The sequence below is a fragment of the Manis javanica genome, chromosome 10 (genome assembly GCF_040802235.1).
Source record: "Manis javanica isolate MJ-LG chromosome 10, MJ_LKY, whole genome shotgun sequence".
In the NCBI taxonomy this organism is placed as follows: Eukaryota; Metazoa; Chordata; class Mammalia; order Pholidota; family Manidae; genus Manis; species Manis javanica.
The window spans coordinates 85,966,763-85,982,296 of NC_133165.1; the positions used below are offsets into that span (position 1 = coordinate 85,966,763).

Consider the following 15,534-nt stretch of genomic DNA (forward strand, 5'->3'; position numbering starts at 1 on the left):
GCAAAGGACATCATCAATAGAACAAAAAGGTATCCTACAGTATGGGAGAATATATTCATAAATGACAGATCCGATAAAGGCTTGACGTCCAAAATATATAAAGAGCTCACGCACCTCAACAAACAAAAAGCAAATAATCCAATTAAAAAACGGGCAGAGGAGCTGAATAGACAGTTCTCCAAAGAAGAAATTCAGATGGCCAACAGACACATGAAAAGATGCTCCACATCGCTAGTTATCAGAGAAATGCAAATTAAAACCACAATGAGATATCACCTCACACCAGTAAGGATGGCTACCAACCAAAAGACAAACAACAACAAATGTTGGCGAGGTTGTGGAGAAAGGGGAACCTTCCTACACTGCTGGTGGGAATGCAAATTAGTTCAACCATTGTGGAAAGCAGTATGGAGGTTCCTCAAAATGCTCAAAATAGACCTACCATTTGACCCAGGAATTCCACTTCTAGGAATTTACCCTAAGAATGCAGCAGCCCAGTTTGAAAAAGACAGATGCACCCCTATGTTTATTGCAGCACTATTTACAATAGCCAAGAAATGGAAGCAACCTAAGTGTCCATCAGTAGATGAATGGATAAAGAAGATGTGGTACATATACACAATGGAATATTATTCAGCCATAAGAAGAAAACAAATCCAACAATTTGCAACAACATGGATGGAGCTAGAGGGTATTATGCTCAGTGAAATAAGCCAAGTGGAGAAAGACAAATACCAAATGATTTCACTCATATGTGGAGTGTAAGAACAAAGAAAAACTGAAGGAACAAAAAGGCAGCAGAATCACAGAACCCAAGAAGGGACTAACAGTTACTGAAGGGAAAGGGACTGGGGAGAATGGGAGGGTAGGGAGGCATAAGGGCAGTTAAGAAGAAAGGGGGTATTATGATTAGCATGTATAATGTGGGGGGTGGGGGAAAGGGGAGGGCTGTGCAACACAGAGAAGACAAGTAGTGATTCTACAACATCTTACTATGCTGATGGACAGTGACCGTAATGGGGTTTGTCAGGGGGGCTTGGTGAAGGGGAGAGCCTAGTAAACATAATGTTCTTCATGTAATTGTAGGTTAATGATAACACACACACACACACAAAAAAAAAAGAGTGGTGAGAATTTGTATATGCCACTTTGGAGAATGGGAGTGGTGTCCAGGTTCATAGAAATGAGAAGAGGGGTTGCCAGGGTGGCACTGGGGCCCAGCTAGGACTGCAGAACATAAAGTTGAGGTCATAACAAGTCTCTGATGGTACAGTTTCATCTGGAAATTCTCAGTCACCCAGGGTGAGAGCAGAAGAGGGGATTTTGGAGGCTGCAGGAGTGGGGAATGGGTGGTAGGGTTGATGGATGAGGATGGAAGGCTGATGGGCCTGGGAAGCCTGAGGGCCCCAGTCAGAGTCAGCAGCATGCAGTCTGTGCCCAGAGGCCCCATGGCACAGTGCTGAGTGCTGAGCTGTGGTGTTCTTGAAGAAAACCCTCCCCAGGCTTTTCTCACTCACTTTCTGCTCCAGAGGCCATTGCATGATTTTAGGTTTCTTTAACCTTCACGCTGACCTCATTCCACCTCAGTGCTTTCTTAGTAAACAGGTCTTGTGCCCTCAGCCTTGATGATTCATTCTTCGGTTTCTAGCCAGGCACGCCTGGTGACCAGGCAGGATGGCCTTCCTAGTCATTCTCCTTTTGCTGTGGACCTCTGAGCTTTTACCTATCTGGTCTTCCTCTTCTCCAAGCTCTTGGTCAGGTCCCAGTCCAGAGCCTCTTATCACACCTCTCTGGTACTGTTCATGCTGCAACCTCCCTACCTCCTGGCAGCACCCCTGCCATGACCAGGTACACCGCTGCCTACCTGTGTTCTGAGAAAGCCCCTTTCATTTTGTCACCTGCCTTCTTGAGAATACATGGGCTCCCTGTTGCCCATAACACCAAGCCAAATACATGGCATTTCTAAATTGGGAGGGGATTTTAGAAATTATTCTGACCCCTTTGTTTCACCGATGGAGAAACTGAGGTCCAGAGAAAGTAAGTGACTTGTCCAGGACAGAACCAAAACTTGGAGTTAAGACCACTACATCACGAGAACTTAACGTCCATTCAGACTTAACTTTCCCTACATGTAAAAATAGCAAACAGACACTGACTGTTTACTCTGCTAAAAGCTTTATGTGGACTATTGAATCTTTGCAACCACCCCATGGGAGTCCTCACTCATAGTCTTTCCCCTGCCTGGACAGCCCCTGCTCCAGGAGCCTATGGCTCTCACCTGCCTACCTTCCTTTCTGCTCGGTGAGTACATGGTCTGCCCCATGGCCACACATGACTGCACCAGTGCTGGGCATCTGCACCAAGGTAAAGCAATAAATAGACTGGGCTGGCTCTTCAGCTTCTCTCTCATGAGCATTTAGCTTGAGAGCCATAGAAACTGAGTTTAGATGGTGGAAGGAAGTACGGAGCAGCGCCTGGAAGTTACCCTGAGCCATGTGGCATACCAGCGAGGCAGGAGGGAGAGACTGCCGAGGTGTGCCTGGGCAGGGTGTGGGTTTGCACATACACCCTCCAGCCTCACCCATTCTGACTGTTAAGTTGTCCTCAACATATACCCAGCCCAGGGTCTTCTCAGATCCCATGAGCTCTGGCTGGATTTTCTATTACAGTTTCCCTGAGATTACCATGTATCTTTCCAGGAAATTCCCTTTTCACTTCTGCTGGTTTGAGTGTGTTGGTCCTTGTAGCCTAGAAGCCCTGATTAGAACACCAGGTCAAGGAATTCTAGCATCCTGCAGAACAAGCTCACAGCCTGACTCCTCCAGGAAGCCTTCCCCACTGTTTGTCTTTCCTTCCCCAGACATACCATAAACCCTACCACTTCCATTTCCCACCGGATGTTCAGTAAAAACTTACTTAGTGATTAAATCTTCTAACTTAGCCCATTTCTAATTTTGCCGTCTGAAGTTGGGCTATCTTTATTGGTAGATTTTATATTCTATCCAATTCACACATCTATCTATCATTTATTTATCTTGGGAATACGTATTCAATGTCTGTATGTCAGGCACCAGGCTAGGCCTTGGGAATGATTAACATGATTCTTAGTTCTTACCCTACAAGAGTTTACAGTCCAGAAGGGACGTCCAAATTCCCCTTACCCGACTGGTCCCGCCAACATGGCCTCTAGTTTCATATCAGACACTCACACACACACACACACACACACACACACACACACACACACACATCCCATGTGTGACTCTCAACTGTGTCACATCACACACCCAGACACGGGTTCTGTCATGCTTTCTCCTCCCCGTCCCCCAGGCCCTGTCTCCTGCATGGACTCACACTCACGCACCCTCTGCTCAGGGGGATCTCCAGAGTCCTCAGTGCATCCTCCACTCTCCCTCCTTTTTGATCATTCTGTGGTACAGGACTTGACACTATCATCTGAGTGTGTGTGTGTCTGTGTGCTATTTTAAGACCCCAGCACTTTGCGAAAACCTGGTGGAGAATACTGGCAAAGCCCAAGGGTGGGGGAGGGGGCCGAGCAACCTGAGCCTGGGGCCGATGGGCGTCTGGGAGGCCGGGTAACAGAGCCAGCTGCAGAGCCTCGCTCCAACTGCCCTGCTAACTGCTGGCTTCCTGGCCCAGCCCGGCCCAGCCCGACCCGGTGGGGCCTCCACCTTATCCTTCCAGTGCCCGGCCCTCATGCCTCCCCACAAATTGCTTGGGAGTTTGCACACCAGGCGGCATGTAAAATTGTTGTGTTTCTGGAAACACACACACACAGAGAAGCCTTGAAATTCTTCTTGGAAGAGGTCCAGGGATTTATTTATGAAATTCCCAGGGGGTGGGAGAGACAGAAGTCTGGACTTCACAGACTGAGTGCTGAGCTGCCATCTCATCAACATAACCACCAACTCTAGTGGGCACTTACTCAATGCCCACCCGGGCAAGCACGAGAGTTCAATACCAAGGCAGCAGGGATGCCCTCCCCCTCCATCCCCACAGGAGGGCAAAACAAACATAATAGCGACATACTTGGGCCACAGCCCCCTCTCCCTCTCTCCCAGCAGCCCCCGCTCCCTCACTGCCTCACTCTCCCTCTCCCTGACTCTGCAGCCTCTCTCCCCATTGCCCGCTCCACTTTGAAGTGGAGCTGTTTTGTGGATGAATATCTGGGCCTTCTAAAGAAAAGCTTCATGGCTAGTTTCTACCTGAGGGAGAAAGTGGGAGCTGGCTGGCGTTTGTTAAACCTTCTACTCCAATCCCTGGCAGTGTGACATGGAACAGAAATGGGGCTTATGCCTAGGCATGCAGGGTCTGCTGCTGCTGGAGAAAGCTGGGGCATCCAGGCCTTTTAGGATGGTCATCAAGTCATCCCCCAAGATGCACTGTGGGTGCTCCTGAGCGGACTGGGATGGAGGCACGTAGGTTGAGTTGGGGAGAGAACCTTAACTCTCCTTCTAGTAGGAAAGTATGTAGAAGTTTCTTGCTGAAAGATAGGTCTTCAGGTCTCTGCCCCTTATCTAGCCCCCCATCTGAGATGGAATTTGGCAGGACTTGAAGCTTCTGTTTCCTCCCTTGACTCTGCAGAGGTGGGAGGGAGTGGGTCTAAGTGTGTCTTTAGTTTCCTATGTATACACCACCCTTCAGGGGAAATGCATGGGATCAATATCTATGCAGTGACTGATCTTATGCAAATATCATGATTTTACTTCAAGACCTTTAGAGGTAAGCTCCCAGTTGAAAATATGAAATAGTCTATCAGAGATGAGGCAGAATGACAGATAGTTAGACAAAAGGCCACTGTACTTACTGCAGGCATTGTAGGACTTTTAAAAATCAAAGGCCACCATCTAGAAAATAATCAAATCAAGGGACAGGTAATTAAATATATGAAGTAAAAAATGGACACTGGAAGAAACAATAGGGACAGTGTCCTTGAGAGATGACAGAGTCTTCCCTATTTTAAGCAGCCTAGGCTCCAAGCTCTGAAGTTTATTGTTCCCATTCTGTTTAAGAAAAAATCCCCAAAAGTCCCAGTGGTCTCACAGACCTCTGGAAATTTCTCTCTCCCTTAGGAAGCCCCAGCTTGCTTATTCAGAATGAGTTGGGGTGAGGAGATATGCCTTCAAGCAGCCTCTCCCAGGTGAGGAAAGCAGGTGTGGGCAGGCTCACCCACCTGGGAAGCCTGCTGTGAGTAGGTGGGACCATTCCTGGCTGGGAAAAGGGCAACATCAGCCTGCCAGGGCCTGTGTGCATGCACGCGCATGGGTGCATATGTGCACACGCGCATGTGTGTGTGTGCTGGGAAAAGGTTGGCACAGAGCTAAAGGCACAGAAACACACCCTGCACACACCCCTAAAGCTATACCGAGCAATCATGACCTGCCTTCCCGGCTTACGGGCAAATGCAACATGTGAAATCATGAAGGCCCAGATCTATTTTCAGGTATCTGAGAAGAAGAAAGACCTGGGGCTTTGCATTCAGACAAATTTGTGTTCAAATCCCAGCTCTTTTACTTACTAACTGTAGATTTAGGGCCCCATGCTTACTCTCTCTGATGTTTCAGTTCCTAATCTGTAATGGGAGTAATGATCTTTATCTTGCAAAATTTTTGTGAGGTAAGAATGAATCTGTCCTTTGTCTATTGCCAAAGGCTGTGTTGACAGGAGAGTTATGACTTCTTAGAGGTCCATGATGCAGAGACTGAAATCAGACTGCCAGTTTTTAACCTCAAAGTACAGGTCTCCTCACCTGTAAACCAGGGATAATAATGGTCTTACCTTATAGGTTAGTCGTAGGATCAAATGAGTCGATAAATATACAGTGCGTTTAATGGTGTCTGGCCATAGTAAGTGCTCAAGACATGTCAGGTATTGTTCTCCAGACCACCTAGCCCAGAACCTGCAATCACACCTCTGTGCTCTCTCTTTCAGGACCCAGCTCCACTACAGAGCCCCTGTCTCAACTTGCCCTGCCTGTGGCTTCTGGCTAGATTTTCTTGCAGTAAAATCTGGTTTATCCCCTTCTGGGGTGTGCTGTTGTCATGAGAACCTACAAGGGCTGCCTGGGCTTTGGGGAGGAAGCAGTTGTGGATTAAACCAAGGAATCCCATCACTGCTGTTGCAGCCACCACAATAGTAGGCTGGCCACCATTCTGGGCCCCTGGCATAGACCCAGATGGTATGGGGCCAGAGGGAGGAGTTTATGGGTGAACTCTGCTTCCCTGCTGGCCTGGTGGGTGAAAGCCCACGATTCAGCACTGCCATCGTGTCTCCAACATCTCGTAAGAGATGGAGGCCAGTACTGAATGCCACTGTCTCCCTGTGGGGCTGAACAAATGCGTCTGAATCCTTAGAAGAGGGATTTATAATTGATGCATTACTCTTCACCTCCAAGACAAACTACTTGACTCAGGAGTAATTATGATTAGCCTCACCTAACATGTGGGGAAACTGAGGCCTCAGAACACCTAAGTGGCTTGTCTGAGTTATTAGCCAGGAAACTAGCTGTGGGATTAGCACCTGGATCCCAAGTCTTTTGATCTTTGCCATTACCCCCAAAATGCCTGAGACTGGATGGAAGTTTGCCCTGGAGAGTGCAGGCGGAGAGGGAAGAGGGTCAAGAGCTGGTCCCCACAACTGAGTGCACCCCATCTGTCTCCCCTCTGGGAGGTGATTCTGCAAGGACCCCAAAACACTATCCTCTCTCCCCAACTAAAATTACACTCTTGAAAATTAAGACAACCTTTTCTTCAAGAACAAAATAGCAGCATATCAAGAGCATTAAAGAATATCTAAAGTTGAACCTTATAATTCCACTCCTAGAAATTATCTTCTTGACCTACAACTCCAGTTGTAAAAATTCTTCGTAAAGAAAAACACAATCAGACACCTGTGTAAAGATTTGACTCGGGAGTGTCATCACAATTGCAGCTGAAACAGTAAAATGTCAGTGGCAAATGAATTTTCAAAAATAAATAATTGTTCATGTAAGGTACATCTATAAAAGGGGTTGTAGAAATGTATTTAATGACACAAAAAGATGTTCATAATATACAGCTGAAGTACGGAAAAACAGGTTATAAAATATGTATAATTAATATTTATTTTTAAATTATGCATTAAAAGGGGTGGAAGAATATTTATCAAAATGTTTACCAGAGTTATCACTGGGTGATGAAATTACAAATATTTTCCTCTTGATTATCTATATCATCAACATTTTCAAAGATGAATGTACATTACTTTTGTAATCAAAACAGTCAACAGAAGCTAATTTAAAATAGACTTATCCACAAAGATACACATGGCAGCATGATATATATATATATATGGATGGCCAAATAAAATATGTAACACACTATATTAAATATTATGCAATCATTAAAATAATTATGAAGTCTGTGGAGAAATATTAGAATATTTATGATATGTTAAGTGAAAAATACTGGACACGACATGGAATGTGCACCATGATCATAAGTATGTGAGGTATGTAAGCAGTGAAAATATTTGCTTCAGTTTGGTGGGGCAAGATTATGTGTAATTTTTCTCCTTTCTCTCAAAATTACCAAATATGATACTTTGCTTTTTCAATTAAAGAAAAATCCTCATGGGATGAAGGAGCACTAAGCATTGGGCCCTATCTCTGAAACTATTCTGGGGAGATAGGTGTAGAGAGTTCTGACATCCCTTCCTCAGCCCCCATCTCATTCATCTATTGAATGTATTAAAAGATAATATTACTGTTGTTATCTATTGAATACCTACTGTAGGTAAACATACCTCATTTCTAACTTTCACAGTAACTCTGTAAGATAGGTAAATTACTTAGGACTCGGTGGGTTCCAAGTAATAGAAATCCAGTCGAGCTATTTAAGAAAAAAATGTTTTCTCTTTTTCAGTTTCAGGAGGCAGGGGTTTCTCCCCGGCTCAGTGCGGCTGCCCTCAGTCAGTCCCGGGAAACAGGATGCCAACGTACAGGACTCGTTCTCTGGTTCTACCCTCTCTTCCTCTTTGCTTCATCTGAGCATCTACTTCCTTCTTCTTTGAAGCAGATAAGCTTTCTCTGCTTCCCATCCACACAGGAACATATGGTTCCTAAAAGCCACTGGGTCTATGCTCAGGCTAGCTGCACAGGAAAGACTCCAGGTGTGATTCTCTGTGGGTCCCAACTCCTCATTCAGGAGGTAGGTGCTGACACTCTAGCTTGGGCCAGGTGCCAACCTCTGGCCCAGTTATCTGTGGGGAATGGGCTTCATCATGTCGTACAAACATGGCTGCCAGGAGCCACTACTATTCCTATACAAATAGGGAAGTAGGGGCAATTCCCAGAAAAAATCTGTGAGAGTGAATAGGTGGAGGTGGGCCAGGTAGTTGAAAAGAAGAATCAACATATGCTGGATGTAGCAGGCCTTATTATTCCTCTTTCTACAGGAAGGAGGGTACCAAGGCTCAGAGAAGTTAATTGACAGGCCTCAGGTCACAAATACACAGCTGGAATTCAAACCCAGGTCTGCCTCCCTGAAGTCCACTCCATCACACTACCACACACATTTACTTGTAAATGCAAGTTAGTCAGACTAAGAGTGTCCTGGACAGAGGGAACAGTATGTGCAAAGGCCCAGGGGCCAGAAGGAACTATGGGTCTCAGGAGCTGGAAGGAAAAAGTCCAGTGTTGGATAGAACATGAAGAGGGAGGAGGGCAGTGGGCCAGGTCAGATCGAGCAATAAGGGCCTATTTGTAAGGAGTTTGGACTTTAACCTGTGGACAGTGACATTCAGCGGAGAGCATTATGGAATTTCCATTTGAATTTTAGAGGACATTCTCCAGCTTCAGGGTGAAGGATGAAATGTAGGGCCTAGATGGATGCAGGAGGGCAGGAGGAGGTCCCACTGACCTAAACTAAATAAAAGTTGCTGGGACCAGGATAGGAATGGAGAGAGGTGGACAGATGTGGGAAGGGAATTAGGAAGTGGAATGTAAAAGACTGTGATTGATTGACTGATTGATCAGGGGGTGGGGGGTGGGTAATAGGGAGAAGAAAGTCGTGAACAAATCTCATGTGTTTGCCTGGATAGTAATACTATTCTCTGAACATCAGAGACAGAGCAGGTTTGGGGTGACAGATAACGACGTTCCGTTTTGGACATTATGAATCTGAGATGTCTGGGAGACATCCAAGGAGCTGTCCAGAAGCAGCTGGGTCTGGAGGTCTAGCACTCAGGAGGAGGTGTGGGCTGCAGACACAGATTTGAAAGTCAGCAGAGAGCACTTGAGGCCAAGCTGTGATGCTCTCACCCAGAAGGTACATGTAGATGAGGACCTCAGACAGAATGCTAGGAATCTAGCATTTACGGGAGAGGCCAAGAAGAGAGGCCTTTCACGAAGTCTGAGGATGAAGCCCCGGAGAGGCAGGAGGGAGACCAGCAGCGCAGGGCGGGAAGCCAAGAGGTGGGAGTGGTCAGCGGTCGAATGTTGCCGCTAGAGGTCCAGTTAAATAGGGAAGGAGTGATAAGGGGTCAGGGGATTTTGCAACAAGGAGGCCAGCAGTAGCCTCCACGAAACCAGTTTCCATGGCAGAGCCAGAAGGTAGTGGGCTGAAGAGTGAGTGGGAGGTGAAGAAGCAGGGACTTTTCCAATAAATGTACCCATGACGGGAGGGGTTGTCGAGAAAGACTGGGGCGGCCGGAAGGGGTGGAGTTGAGAATTTTTTGTTTGCAGCAAGTTCACACGCTGGTGGGAAGGACTATAGAGAAGGGAAAATTGAGGATTAATTCAGAGGAGTGAAGTATCATTAAGAGTGAGGAACCAGAAAGGGACCCTGGGAGGGAGAGAAGTGGGTGCCGGTGAGTGTACAGGTTTGCTGTCCGGCAGTTGAGAGCATCCTGGGGCTCCCATTTCCTGTAAAGTCAAAGGCAACAACAGTGGAAATCTGAGAGTCACAACCATCTCATATAGACAACTGTGATCAATCTGTTTTTATGTTTTTACCTCAATACTATAGGATCAGATTCTCAAATTTACAGCTGAAATACAATTAAAGTGAAAATATGGAAGAATTGCCAAAAGGCAAGTTTGAGTGAATAATGGTTGAGAGAAAGAAAGGAAGGAAGGAAGAAAGGAAGAATTATATTCATCTCAGGCACATACAGTAACATAAAATATTACCTAGTGGTTGGGAAAGAATCATTTGTGATTAGCATAGAAATTGTTTGGAATGTAAATTAGTTTTTCTGAAGTACTTGACTAGGCTTAAAAACAGTACCTTAGTATTTTAAGAATTCCCCTTGTGGGGTGAAACCACTTTATATCTATTTTAAGACCTTGTTAAGTCTGCTTAAATGTAGTTAAAAAATTTTTTCTGGAAAAGATACCAGCTACATCAAAAACAGTTTCTGGCAAAGGTAAGATTGTGCAACTGTGCACTGAGCAGGCGCTTTCCAAAGGCCATTTCCACCAGAGAGCAGATCTGATTGCCAGAGATTGTTACTAAGGGAACAGTGGGGCGTGAATATAAATTTCATTTCACAAAAGACTTAACTAAGATATTGATCCCCACCCTGTGAGTACAGGATGAGGAGCCTTTTTCTAATTGAAACAAACACACATTTATACATACACATCTGTACACATATATACATGTACATGTGAATGTATCTACAATGTATATATGCAAACATAGGCTTCCATCTTGACCTGCAAATCTCTCCTGTTTAGCTGTCGCCCAGATGAGGTCAGGAGATTCTTAGAGGGTCAGGCTGGAAGAGGTACAGCCTTCTCTCCTCTCGCTCCAGAGAAGAACAAAATGAGATGTGTTGGCACTAAGGGGGCCTATGGCTCAGCAAAACTGAAGCTGTGAACACTGTCGGTGAGGATAGTAGACTATCACTGATATTGTAATTATTATTTATTGAATAACAATTCTGGTCAGGTCCTTTGCCCAACACGATCATGATTCCTGTCATCCACCTTATGGATTATCCCCATTTCAAGGTGAGGAAGCTGTTTTCTGTGCTGTTTCATGCCCAGGATCACAAGCATGTGAGTGGCTGAGTCAGGACTCAAACTCTGCGGGTCGCTGGTTTTGTTTTCTTTCACCCCTGTGTGGGCCTCGGGTAATCACGAGGGGTAGCATGTCATTACTGGCCTGTGCAAGGTGGCAAGGCCCTGTTCTGGCTTTTATTTTCTATCTTTTTCTCCAATCCCCTTTTCAATCTCCATCCACCTGCTCCCCTCACCCCATAGGCACTCCAGTGAGCTTGCTAATTGTCCTTAAATACATGTACACCCTTATGAAGAATATGTATTGTTTTGAATATTGTATGCATTCTATTATTGTTGTGTATGTGAGGTAAGAACACTGGACCTAAGGTCTATCTTCTTAGCAGTTTTTAAGTACACAATACAGTGTTGTTCACTCACTAGAGGCTCTCCGCTGTACGATAGGTCTCTAGGAGTTACTCATCCTGTGTGACTGAAACTTGGTACCCTTTGCCTGCCACCTCCCTGTTTCCTCCTAGCCTCCAGCACCCACCATTCATTCTACTCTGGGTGCCCATGAGTTTGACTATTTTAGACTCCCCATAAAAATGGTATCATGCAGTATTTTTCCTTCCATATCTGACTTATTTCATTTAGCACAATGTCCTCCAGTTTCATTAATGTTGTTGCCAATAGAAGGATTTCCTTCTTTTTAAATATTAAAATCAACTAATGGCTGAATAATATTCCACTATATACGTTATATATTATATATACATTATATATAATATATATCACATTTCTTTATCCATTTGTTTATCAATGGACATTTAGCTTGTTTCCACATCTTGGCTGTTGTGAATAATGTTGCAGTAGACATGGAAATGCAGATCTCTCTCTGGGATCCTAATTTCAGTTCTTTTGGATATATACCCAGAAGTGGGATTGCCAGATCATACAGTAGCTCTAATATACATTCTGTGTTAATATAAAAGACACTGTGCTATAATCCTCATTCTCTTGTTACCAATCAATTCAGAATTTTTAAGATCTATCTGTGTTGTTGCATGTATATCTGGTTCATTATTTTTGATGGATGGCATGGTATTCTGAAATATCTATTCACATTTTATTTATCCATTGCCCCAGGGATGGACACCATGGTTGGCTTTGGTTCCTTGTTACCACAAGCAGCACTGTGTTGAGTTTCCTCATGCATGTCCCTTTATGGACTTGTATGAGAATTTCTCTGAGATGTGGATCCAGAAACGGTATCACCAGATCAAATGGTATTGGTATACCCACTTTGACTAAGTAATGCCAAGAAGGCTATGCTGGTTTATACTTCTACAGGAATTGCATAAGAGTTCCTATTTCCCCACATCCTTGCCAACACTTGGCATTACACACTTTTCTAATTTTGCTGCCTTGATGGGTATTAGTTATTATGTCATTTAAATATGCATTTCTGTGATCACCAGTGAGTGTGAGCATTCCTTTCTATACTTCTTAGTCACTTGGGCTTCCTTTTTTGTGAATTGACTCTTCATGTCTTTTGCCCATTTTATGGGGTCTTGTTGATTTGCAGGAGTTTCTCTTATATTGTTGATGGTAATGCTTTAACAGTTTTAGGAATTGCAAATATCTTCTTTCAGTTTACCATTTATTTATTATTTGATTCATTTATTGCTAAATTTATTTTTGGTGCATAGTTGAAGAATGAGCTGATATTGTCACATCCATATATTTCTTTGTTTTGCATTTTGTGTTTGAAGGGTCTTGTTTAAGTCTTTCCCCACTCCTGGGCCGCAAGGATGTTCTATTACATTTTCTCTTATTAACCTTACAGTTTCGCCTCTCACATTTTGGTCCTTAATCTACCTGGAGTTCATCTTTGTGTATGATAGAAGATAGAGATTCAACTGCATTTTCCCTCAAAACAGTGATCCCGTGCTTCCAACATTATCTAAACAACCTGGTCTCTCTTCACTTACATTAAAATAGCTCTATTGAGATATAATTCATATTGCATACAATCTTCCCATTTAATTCAGAACATTGTTGTTACTCCCCCAAACCACCCATGGTACCTGTTAGCCATCATCTTTACTAATTTTTGATGTCATCTTTATTGCATGTCAGTTCTGTAGAAACAGGTGGATATGCATCTGTTTCTGAGCTCTTCATTATGCTCTACTTGCCCATTTGTCTGTTTGTCCACTTGCCTGGTATTATTCTGTTTCTATTGCTATCACTTATTTTATGTTTTATTATCTGTCAGGGCTCTTTGCACTTCTTCAAAATTGACTTGGCCAGATTCACATATCCTTTGATCTAGGAATTCTGCTTTTTAGAATTTACCCTACGGCTATACCTGAATGAAACAAAATGATACACATATAAGTTTAGTCATCACAGCATTGTTTGTAATAGCCAAAATTTGGAAACAACTGAAACATAGAGGATTGGTTTAATTATGGTACATTCAAACAGAAGAATACTATGCTGTTATGAAAGAAGAACTAAAGAGAGGGAGGTAGGGAGAAAGGAGGGAAGGGAAAGCTTTCTTTCTGCTGATACAGAAAGATGTCCAAAATCTATTATTTAGTGAAAGAAGTAAATTGTAGAATAATCCATATAATATGCTACTTTTGTATAAAAGTTGGGTAGGGACAAGGATCCATATTCAAATTGACTTACATGCATATAAAAAACCTGAACGAATAGAAGCATAAGAAACTAAGACTAGTGTTTTTTTTGGTGGTGGGGTCAGAGAACTTGGGCAGATGGGAGACACAGATGACAGCAAGACATCTCCCTGTGTATCTTTGGTCACTTTTGTCTTTGAATCACGGGCATGTATAGCCTATTCAAAAAAATAACCTAAGTAAGGAAAAAATTGACTTAGCTCTTCATGAATTTATATTCTTCCATATAAAATTTAGAATAAGCTTGTTGAATTGCTAAAGAAAAGAAAAATCTAACTGGTTTGGACTAGGCTAAAACCCTTTGCTCTTCACTACTCTGCTCCTTTCACCAAGTGTCCAAAGTGCAATGAGAGTTATGAGGGCCAGAAGCCATGAGAGGTTCCTGGCTGGGTGGAAACCAGGACTGGAAACAGTGAAGAACTCAGAAGAAGGTCACCAAGTTGTATATGGCTCTTGGTTTTCATTTAAACACGGGCCATTTAGAACAATCTATTCCTATCCTTTCTGTTTGCCTAACTGTTTTGTTAAGGAATTACATCTCTAGAGAAGAAGGAAAAAGAAGTGTCAAATATAATTTTTTGTTCAGTTAGAATCATTTTTAACATTTAAATATAAAAAGTGAGCACTGACATATTTTAGACACACACACAGGTCTAATAGCCAAAACATGCAGAGGAAATGAGCTCCTGCTCTGTCCTCCACAGTCCCCAGCCAATGGTTGAAGCTGCTGCCAGCTCTCCCTCCTTTCCAACATACATATAGAAGTTCACAGCGGTTGCTTTATGTTACGGCTGTGATGAATTTTGCATTTCATATCGTTTGCACGTCCCTCCCAATATCTCCATTCTTCAAAATAAAATAAAAGTCATTAATGGTCAGGGGTGCATCCTTCTCAATGGCATCAGTTCCTACCCCACAACAGAACAGTGAGGAAATCTTCCCGTCATGGGTAATTTCATGAAAGGAAGGGAGTGGGGATGGCCAGAGCTGGAATAACTGTCTGCATTGCTGTGCTCTGGTATCAGACAGAGGACTGAAGAAACAGGACAGTGTGGAGGCACATTTGCATGTTGGGAGTTTACATGAAACAGGTGGGAAGAATTCTCCCCACCAGGTTTAGATAGATCAGTGTGCCAAAGCTAAAAGAAAAAAAATTCCAAATGATCAGAGTTCAAACACTATCAAATTTTCAAACTTCTCCCACGAAGACAGGTCTACTACAGAAGTAATACTCTAGATCTTTTCAGGAAGTGAAGTGCCCCTGGTATTCCTCCTGACAGCCGTGTTAGGCCCTAGAAGTATCTGCCATTGCTGCAGTTGAAGCTGTAGCTCCATCTGCAATTTCTCAGTCTCAGAGAGAACGGCAAGTACCAGGACCGTGCAGGTCCCAATCCACAAGGCTGCCCTGGAAAACCTGCACATTTTTTGAGCCACAAAGGGAGGGATCAAAAATGTCTCCAGCCATGGACAGGATCTTCTCGGGGTACACCTCCGTCAGACCCCATAGTCTCTCTGACAGGGTCTCATCTAGCTCCTCGTTGCCTTCCTCTTCCAGCTTCTCCTCGCTCTTCTTGGCATCGCCTTTCAGAAGCAATTCATCTGGGGACAGGGGCGCAGCAGGGCCGGCAGCGGGGGCGGCCTTGGCTGAAGCGGAGGTTGACTATACTATCTTTAAAGCAACTCCGTGAGTGAAGACTACAGGAAATGCAAGCGGTAGGCAAAGCCTCATCACCCACCTGCTGGCAGGTTTTCTTAACTGCAGGCCTGCAGGCTGAGCGCTTTGAGAAAAACTGCCTTTGTGGAGCTCAGTTTACAAATTCAAAC

At 44.0% G+C, this 15,534-nt stretch overlaps 1 long non-coding RNA gene across 2 annotated transcripts in view; it reads left to right on the top strand.

Moving 5' to 3' along the window:
• The window catches only part of LOC118967233 (uncharacterized), a 69,819-nt gene that overhangs the window by 49,215 nt on the left and 5,070 nt on the right, over positions 1-15,534 (top strand). The window contains exon 1 of one of the 2 annotated variants that reach the window (XR_005054127.2): positions 12,743-15,423. The exons of the other annotated variant lie outside the window; for it this stretch is intronic. This is a non-coding gene — a long non-coding RNA (uncharacterized lncRNA). Of the gene's footprint in view, positions 1-12,742; positions 15,424-15,534 lie in introns of those variants that run through there. 2 annotated transcript variants of the gene reach the window in all.